At 46.9% G+C, this 8,028-nt stretch overlaps 1 protein-coding gene across 1 annotated transcript in view; it reads left to right on the top strand.

Moving 5' to 3' along the window:
- Positions 1–8,028, top strand: part of esr2a (estrogen receptor 2a) — a gene marked incomplete at its 3' end in the record, with an annotated part of 178,668 nt that overhangs the window by 459 nt on the left and 170,181 nt on the right.

Genomic DNA, 8,028 nt, shown 5'->3' with positions numbered 1-8,028 from the left:
TCTCCCTCCCCTTCTCCCCCAACTCTCCCTCCCCCTTCTCCCTCCCCTTCTCCCCCAACTCTCCCTCCCCCTTCTCCCCCTCTTTCTGTCTCCTACCCCATCCCATTTCACATTCCCCTCGCTCCTGTCTCTTTCCCCCCCCCCCATATAACTAACTCCCGACACTTGTTTTTCATTGAGCTGTGATTTTTCTGAAATGCAGCAATCCTGTTAAAATATTCTGTCCGGGGAAATGTTTTCTTTTAAACGCCCACGTTTTCTTGCGGGCGATTTCAGATCCCTGCGCGAATTTCAGACTTTAGGTACTGTCCCAGACCCCCAGCATCCGGGGGGGGGGGGGGGCAGGGGGAAGAGGGTAATGCCCAGTGTCAGGGGGCATGGGGTTTACTGAGAAATTCCCAGCTGTGTTGTGTTTAATTCAGGGACTGGGTTGAACACTCGTGTCCACATTCCGTGGGTTTCAGTCCCCTCCGATTCCGGACTTGGATGTGGTGCCAGGTCTCACTGCACCCCTGAGGGGACAGCCAGGGGCTATTGCCAGAGTGCTATTTGGCCACATCAGGCATCACAGCAGAAAGGGATCCTCACACTTGCCTCTCTTCCACACCCCCCCTCACACTCTCCTCCTCCTGTCATTCACTCACTCATTCTCCGCCTCTTTCTCTCTCACACATTCATTCATCTCTCTCACTCTACCTCTGTTTCTCGTCTCTCTCACTCCCCCCTCCTCCTCTCTCTCACACTCCCCCCTCCACTCTTTCTCACCCCCCGTCTCCTTTTCCCCCTCTCGCACTCCCCCTCTCTGTCACCCTCATTCAGAGTTGGGATTGAAATTGATCATAGACTGGAGTGTAATAATTCCCCGATTTGCCCCAGTTTAGGGGCTTAGCAGTAGCAAATGCCTGAATCACCCCATCCCCCCGACACTGGGCATTGCCCCCAGGATGCTGGGGGCACTGGGACTGCACATAAGTCGGAATCACATTTGTTGGAAAATGTATTTCCTGCACCAACACTGACCATCTGCATTCCCAGCCAGATCACCCCTACAAATGTGTCTGAACAGTTCTGCATCCTGAGACAGACTGGTGAGTGTCTGTGGGTAACCCTGTCACCTGTCCAAGTGAGACACACATGAAAGCTGGTCTCCGTGAAGTAACTGTAAACATTGTCCCTGTGTGAAGGTGGCTTTGGTTCGGTGCTCACTGATTGAGAACCTGGTGTTGGTTTTGTAAATATGATCTGGAAGCCTTGGAAATGGTCTGTGTGTGTGAGAGTGAGTGTGTGTCTGTGTGTGTGAGAGTGAGTGAGTGAGTGTGTGTGTGTGTGTGTGTGTCTGTCTGTGTCTGTGTGCGTGTGTTCCCTTATTCCTCTGGGTGGTGGTATTACTTAGTTTTTGAGAGAGATGTAGCTTATTGTAACACGTTGCTGAATCTCCATTAACCCTGCATCCTTCCAGTGCTGTCAGAGCATTACACACTCAGTCACCTGTTAAAAATCCAACCACAGCCCATGCTCGAGCAAAAAGCTTCACTAAGTTTGGAATCTTGTGTTTGTTTTAGAGAAAACTCTCTCACTTTCTTTCCTCTGTCTATGATATGCCACTGACAGTGAACGTGCCTCCCTGCCCTATTCTCCCCTCCCTGCCCTATTCTCCCCTCTGGCCATCTCTCCTGCTGTTGTATTCACAATAGGGGCCTGTTCTCAACTGATCTGCTTGAGTGTCAGTAGGACAGAGGTAGGAATTGCATTTCAATATCATCCTTCTCATCCTCAAGATGTCATCAAGTATTTCGCAGGTGGTATATTTTTAAAGTGTGGTCACTGTTGAAAACATTGGTCAATCAATTTGCACGCAGCGAGCCCCCACAATCGGTCCTGTGGATGATAATCAGAATATCTGCTTCAAAAACATAGAGAGATGGTCTCAGTGCTTTTGAAATGAAACATTGGTCAGGACACTGGAGAGAGCTCCCCTGCCCTTATTAAGTTGTGGCTGTGGAATATTTTGCATCTACCAGCATCAGCTTGGACCTCAGTTCAATGTCTTGTAGAACAGAGCACCTCTGAGAGTGAAGCAGTCCCTCAGTACTGCACCAGAGGGTTCGACTGGTTTTACAGATTGAGACGTAGAGAGAATTTTAGAATTAACACCAATGCATCTCCTACCTGTTGGACCACCTCTTTTACGACCCTACGATTGAGGCATCTGGATCCAGAGACTTGTCAGATCCCAACTTCATCATTTTGCTCAGTCCCACTTCCCCAGTGAATGTAATCTCACTGAATTCCTCACTCCTGATTTACTGCTGTTACTGAGATGGTTTTCATCCTCTACAGTGGAAACTATTTGTTCATTTCATCCACTATTTCCTTACTGTCTGCTATTAAATACCAGTTCTCCTACTCTAGAGGTATTTACTCTTTTCCATTTTAAATACCTGTAGGAAACCTTACGGTTTTTTTAAACACTCCGAGCTAGCTTTGTCTCATAGTCTAATTTACTTTTCCTCCTGATTAATATTTCAATCATATTCTGCTTTCTTTATACTCAGACTAATTATCTGACCTGCCACTTAACTTTGTACAGTCATGTGCCTTTTCCTTCAGTTTGATGCTTTCCCTAATTTTTAAAGAATTAACCGCAGATGGTGGGTCGTCCCTTTTAGAATTTGTCTTTATCGTAAGTGTACACTTATTCTGAAGTTTCCCCTTAAATGTCTGTCACTATATTTCTATTTATCCACTCCCAGGTTTTGTATCCCAGTTCATTTCAGCTCATTTGGGTTTCCTGCTCTCACCGTTGCCCTTATTTAGGTTTAAAACACTAGTCTTAGACCCACGCTTCTCCCTTTAAAACCAAATGTAAAGTTTAGATCATATTGTGGTTGCTGCTACCTAGGAGTGCCTTTACTCTGAGGTCACTGATTCATTTTGTCTGTTCCAAAATGTGCTGCTCAAGGAATGCTTTTGAGAATTTCTATCAAGTCCTCTTCCAGGCTATTATCCCCAATCTGACTTTTCCAGTCTAAATGTAGGTTAAAATCAGCCATGATTATTGCCATCCCCTTTATCACCAGCACTAAAATGTTCTTCTAATACACGTTGCTTCAGACTGTGGTTTCTGTTAGGTGTCTGAGACTCCCAATAGTGATTTATTTATCCTGCTGTCCCTCATTTCTACCCAACTCAATTCTACATCTCCATCTCCTGAACAAAGGCCATTTCTAATTGTTGCATAAATGCCATCCGCGATTACCAGTGCTTTCCTTCCACTTTTTCTAGACCATAACATCAATCCTAGAAGCAGGAGCAGGCCATTCAGCCCCTCAAGCCTGCTCCATCATGGCTGATCTCAACTTCACTTTTCTGCCCGCTCTCCATAACCCTTTCACCCATTACTCATCAATAATCTGTCTGTCTCCACGTTAATTTTACTCAATGGCCCAGCATCCACTACACTCTGGGCCAGTGAATTCCACTAATACACAAATCTTCGAGAGAAATAGTTTCTCCTCCATCTCTGTTTTAAATCTGCTTTCCCTTATCCTAAATCTATGACCTCTCGTTCTAGATTGCCCCGTGAAAAGCTCTATATCTACTACTTTGTCAATCTGCTTTAGCATCTTCCATCCCTCAATTAGATCCCCTCTCATTCTTCTAAACTCCAGACAGTGTCAGCCTAAACTGCTGAATCACTCTTCATAAGACAAACCCTTCATCTCTGCAATCAATCTAGTGAACCTTCTCTGAACTGCCTCCAATATACACCACTACGTAGTAGTGATCATAATATGGTTGAATTTTACATCCTGGCCTTTAGGACCCTTACGTTGCTCCAACCCACAGTCACAACTTCAATCCTCAAGTAAGGGAACAGCAGGAGGCCATTCAGCCCTTTGAGCCTACTCCACCATTCAATAAGATCATGGCTGATCATCCAACTCAATCCCCTGATCCTGCTTTCTCCCATAACCAGTGTGGGGCAGCACGGTGGCTCAGTGGTTAGCACTGCTGCCTCGCGTGCCAGGGACCAGGATTTGATTCTGACCTTAGGCGAATGTCAGTGTGAAGTTTGCACATTCTCCCTGTGTCTGCATGGGTTTCCTCCGGGTGCTCCGGTTTCCTCCCACAGTCCTAAGATGTGCACGTTAGGTGTATTGGCCATGCTAAATTGCCCATGGCATCCAGGGGTGTGTAGGTTAGGTGCATTAGCCATGGGAAATGCAGGGTTACAGGTATAGGGTAGGGAGGTAGGTCTGGGCGGGATGCTGTTCGGAGAGTCAGTGTAGATATGTTGGGCCAAATGTGTTGTATCCGTCCTGTAGGGATTCTATTCTGTAACCTTTATCCCTGTCTGCTATATCTAACACTTTCTTGAAATCATTCAACAGTTTTGATCTCAACCACTTTCTGTGGCAGAGACTCCCACAGGCTCCCCCCTCTCTGGGTGAAGACATTTCTCCTCATCTCAGTCCTAAATAGCCCACCTTGTACCGTTAGACTGTGACCTGTGGTTTTGGACTCCCCAGTCATTGAGAACATCCTTCCTACATTTATCCAGTCTAATTCTGGTAGAATTTTATAGGTTTCTATGAGATACCCCCCACCCCACCCCCTTATTCTTCTAAACTTCAGTAATACAGTCCTAACTGATCTAGTCTCTTCATACATCAGCTCTGCCATCCCAGGGATCAGAGGGGTGAACCTTTGCTGCACTTCCTCTATAGCAAGAACATCCTTCCTCAGATAAGGAGACCAAAACTGCACACAATACTCCAGGGGTGGTCTCACCAAGGCCCTGTGTAATTGCAGCAAGACGTTCCTGCTCCTGTACTCGAGTCCTCTCACTATAAAGGCCAACATCCCATTTACCTTGTAGTACCAAATTACTGCAGATGCTAGAATCTGTACTGAAAACAACAAATGCTGGAAATCACAGCGGGTCAGGCAGCATCCATGAGGAGAGAGAAAGCTAACGTTTCGAGTCTAGATGACTCTTCATCAGAGCTTGCTCTCTCTCCAAGGATGCTGCCTGACCCGCTGTGATCTCCAGCATTTTTGTTGTTTTCCGTATCATTTACCTTCTGTACAGCCTGCTGCACCTGCGCAGTTACCTTCAATAACTGGTCTAGAAGGACACCCAGGTATGTGTGTTGTGTAGGTACACAATGGGCCAATCTCCACTGGACCCTCACCACTGCACAGCAAGTTCCTCTCCAGGCCTGAACCCTGGCATTGGGCAGATAACCCATGGTTGGATCTCTTTGGTTACTCTTTGCTGTGGAAAACAGTGTCAATCCTTTTCACTGTGCTTTCCCGGACCACTCTTCCCATGGGATTCCTTGTTCCTCTCCCAGTTATATGGCTCCCTGCGCCAAGGTTCCAAGCTCAGTTTGTTCATCCATGCCCTGGTACCCGTCTCCCCCAAACAGCCCTGAGAGAACCACAATCCTGCAGGACACCTGCAGAGGGCCAGGCCAGTAATCTCTGGGGCAGCTTTAATATGAAAAATATACAGTGAAAAATCCAATTAGTTATAGCAGCCTGGTTGAGAATTTCTTCAAGCAGCACGTTCCAGGCAGAGATAACCAGGTGTGGAGCTGGATGAACACAGCAGGCCAAGCAGCATCATAGGAGCAGGAAGGCTGACGTTTCAGGTCGGGACCCTTCTTCAGAAGATGCTGCTCCTCTGATGCTGCTTGGCCTGCTGTGTTCATCCAGCTCTACACCTTGTTATCTCAGATTCTCCAGCAGCTGCAGTTCCCACTATCTCTGAGCATGTTCTAGGCAGAGCTGGCATAGTGTCATGTGCCAGGATGAATCAGGGAACTCCGTGTAACTGTGTCCCTAGGCAGAAGCGATCATAACAGCCTGGCCTCTGGGTTTCCTTACCTTGTCCACATCCCCACATTGTCCGACTAACCCCCCGACCGTCTAACTCCTGCCCCTCAAATAAATCAAGAGAGTAAGTGGTAAGACTGCCTTTTAATACAAAGCATCCAGGTGTGTATTCTCCTGCTGTAACATATTGCAGCGTCTGTAATTCAGCCTCCACCTCGAAGTCTGAGCCAATTCCTGCAGGTTCAAAGGGCAGCTAGGCATGGGCAATAAACGCTGACCAGTCAGGAACACCCACATCCCTAATGCATTTAAGAATAGACACACACTGCATGTGTGTTTCTCTTGGTATTCAGGAGCTCTCACATGGTGCATCGTTCACGCCACCTGTCCCACCATCATTGGGTGTAAATTCTTTAGTTGTATTGTCTATTTGGGATGTTTTAATGATTTATTGCCGAGATCATTAATTAATCGACTATGTTAAATTGTACAAACACAAGGGATTTACCACTTACCGAAAACTCACTAACAGTGAGTTCCTCTGTGAGAGAGCAAGTTCCAATTCCAATAACACACAAAGAATCAAACTCTGTTTCTGACTGCTCACCTCGGAGTCCTCACTCCACCCGCTCCCCTCTGCGACACGGTCGCCAGGCCCCCCCACCTGCTCCCCTCTGCGACACGGTCGCCGGGCCCCCCCACCCGCTCCTGATTGAAATGAGCTTTACTGGAGTGTAACAAAATGAAGTATGAATCAAAGCCACAGGAAGAAGGTATTTGGACAGGTCACCAAAAACCTGAGGGAACATTTAAGCAGGCAAGTGAGGTAGGCAGGTGCAATGAAAGAAACACAGGGGATCACAGTAGGTCTGGCAGCATCCATGGAGAGAGAATAAGCTATGATGAAGGGTCACCTTGACTTGAAAATTTAGCTTGCTGTGTCTCCATTTATGCTGCTTGACCTGTTCTGTTTCATAGAATCCCTGTCACGTGGGAGGAGGCCCTTCAGCCCACCAACCCTCAGAGCATCCCACCTATCCCTGAACACTACAGGCAATTTAGCATGGCCAATCCACCTGGCCTACATATCTTTGGACTGTGGGAGGAAACCGGAGCACCCGGAGGAAACCCACACAGACACGGGGAGAATGTGCAAACTCCACACAGACAGTCACCCGAGGGTGGAATCGAACCTGGGACCCTGGTGCTGTGAGGCAGCAGGGCTAACCACTGAGATACCATGGTGCCCTGTTTTTTTTTTTAAAAAAAAATATATAGGTCTTAGACTGGGTCAGGTTCAATGTTATGAACAGGTCACTCTGTTTTCTTCAAGCAGCAACAAGTAATTTTTCTGTGACTGAAAAGAATTTACTCAAATGAAGATTCTTAGAATCTTCATAGGATCTCCAGCAGTTTTTGTTTTCAGTCCAGATTCCAGCGTCTGCAGTAATTTGTTCCTCCTGAGTAGAGAGATGGTCCGTGTTGAGTTAACTGTTGGGAGTGAGGGAGTATTATTTTCCTCTGTTGGTGTCTGACAAGGGGGCTTGGGGCTGAGATAACTGTCACTCCCTGTCACAAAGCACCTGTGACATTCCACACACCAGTTATCCCGTGAGGAAAAAGCAATATGCGGATGTTTTTGGTAGGAACCTCTGGGTGGGGAGGCTGTGCAATCTGGATTTGGCTGTGTAGGGGCTTGGACAAGCTTCCTGAAACCCAACATGAGAGGGGCAAATTATCCTGGGACTCTACAGCCTGTATTTGAAGGAGAAATACCCTGTGGCATGTGTCCCTGGGCACACTGCATGAAGGATTGTGTACTCTGTGTTCTCTTACACCAATATCCTTCAGCACAGCACATACCAGCTCCTTGTAAGCAACATCTGTGCAAATGAAATTGCCATAAATTTATGTTTTCAAGAGGAAAATAAAACATGCAACATTGCGGTAGAATTGTCTTGTCCTGAACTGCAGGACATCAGCACTGTGTGAGGTATGTAAATGTTCTTTTTTTCATTTTGGTGGAGAATTGTTATGGTTTAAATAATTTAGACATTGGTCTGTTAGAGACAGAGGGAGGTTTGAGAATCCTGCAGACGAAGGGGTCCTGGGCACGATGTCAATTCAGCGACAGTTCAATGTGGCCTGTAACATCATCTCCCTGCCCCCGCTCATTTCAGCGGG

Source organism: Rhincodon typus, chromosome 8 (assembly GCF_021869965.1).
Source record: "Rhincodon typus isolate 14 chromosome 8, sRhiTyp1.1, whole genome shotgun sequence".
NCBI lineage: Eukaryota > Metazoa > Chordata > Chondrichthyes > Orectolobiformes > Rhincodontidae > Rhincodon > Rhincodon typus.
This window is presented reverse-complemented; position numbering and strand designations above follow the sequence as displayed.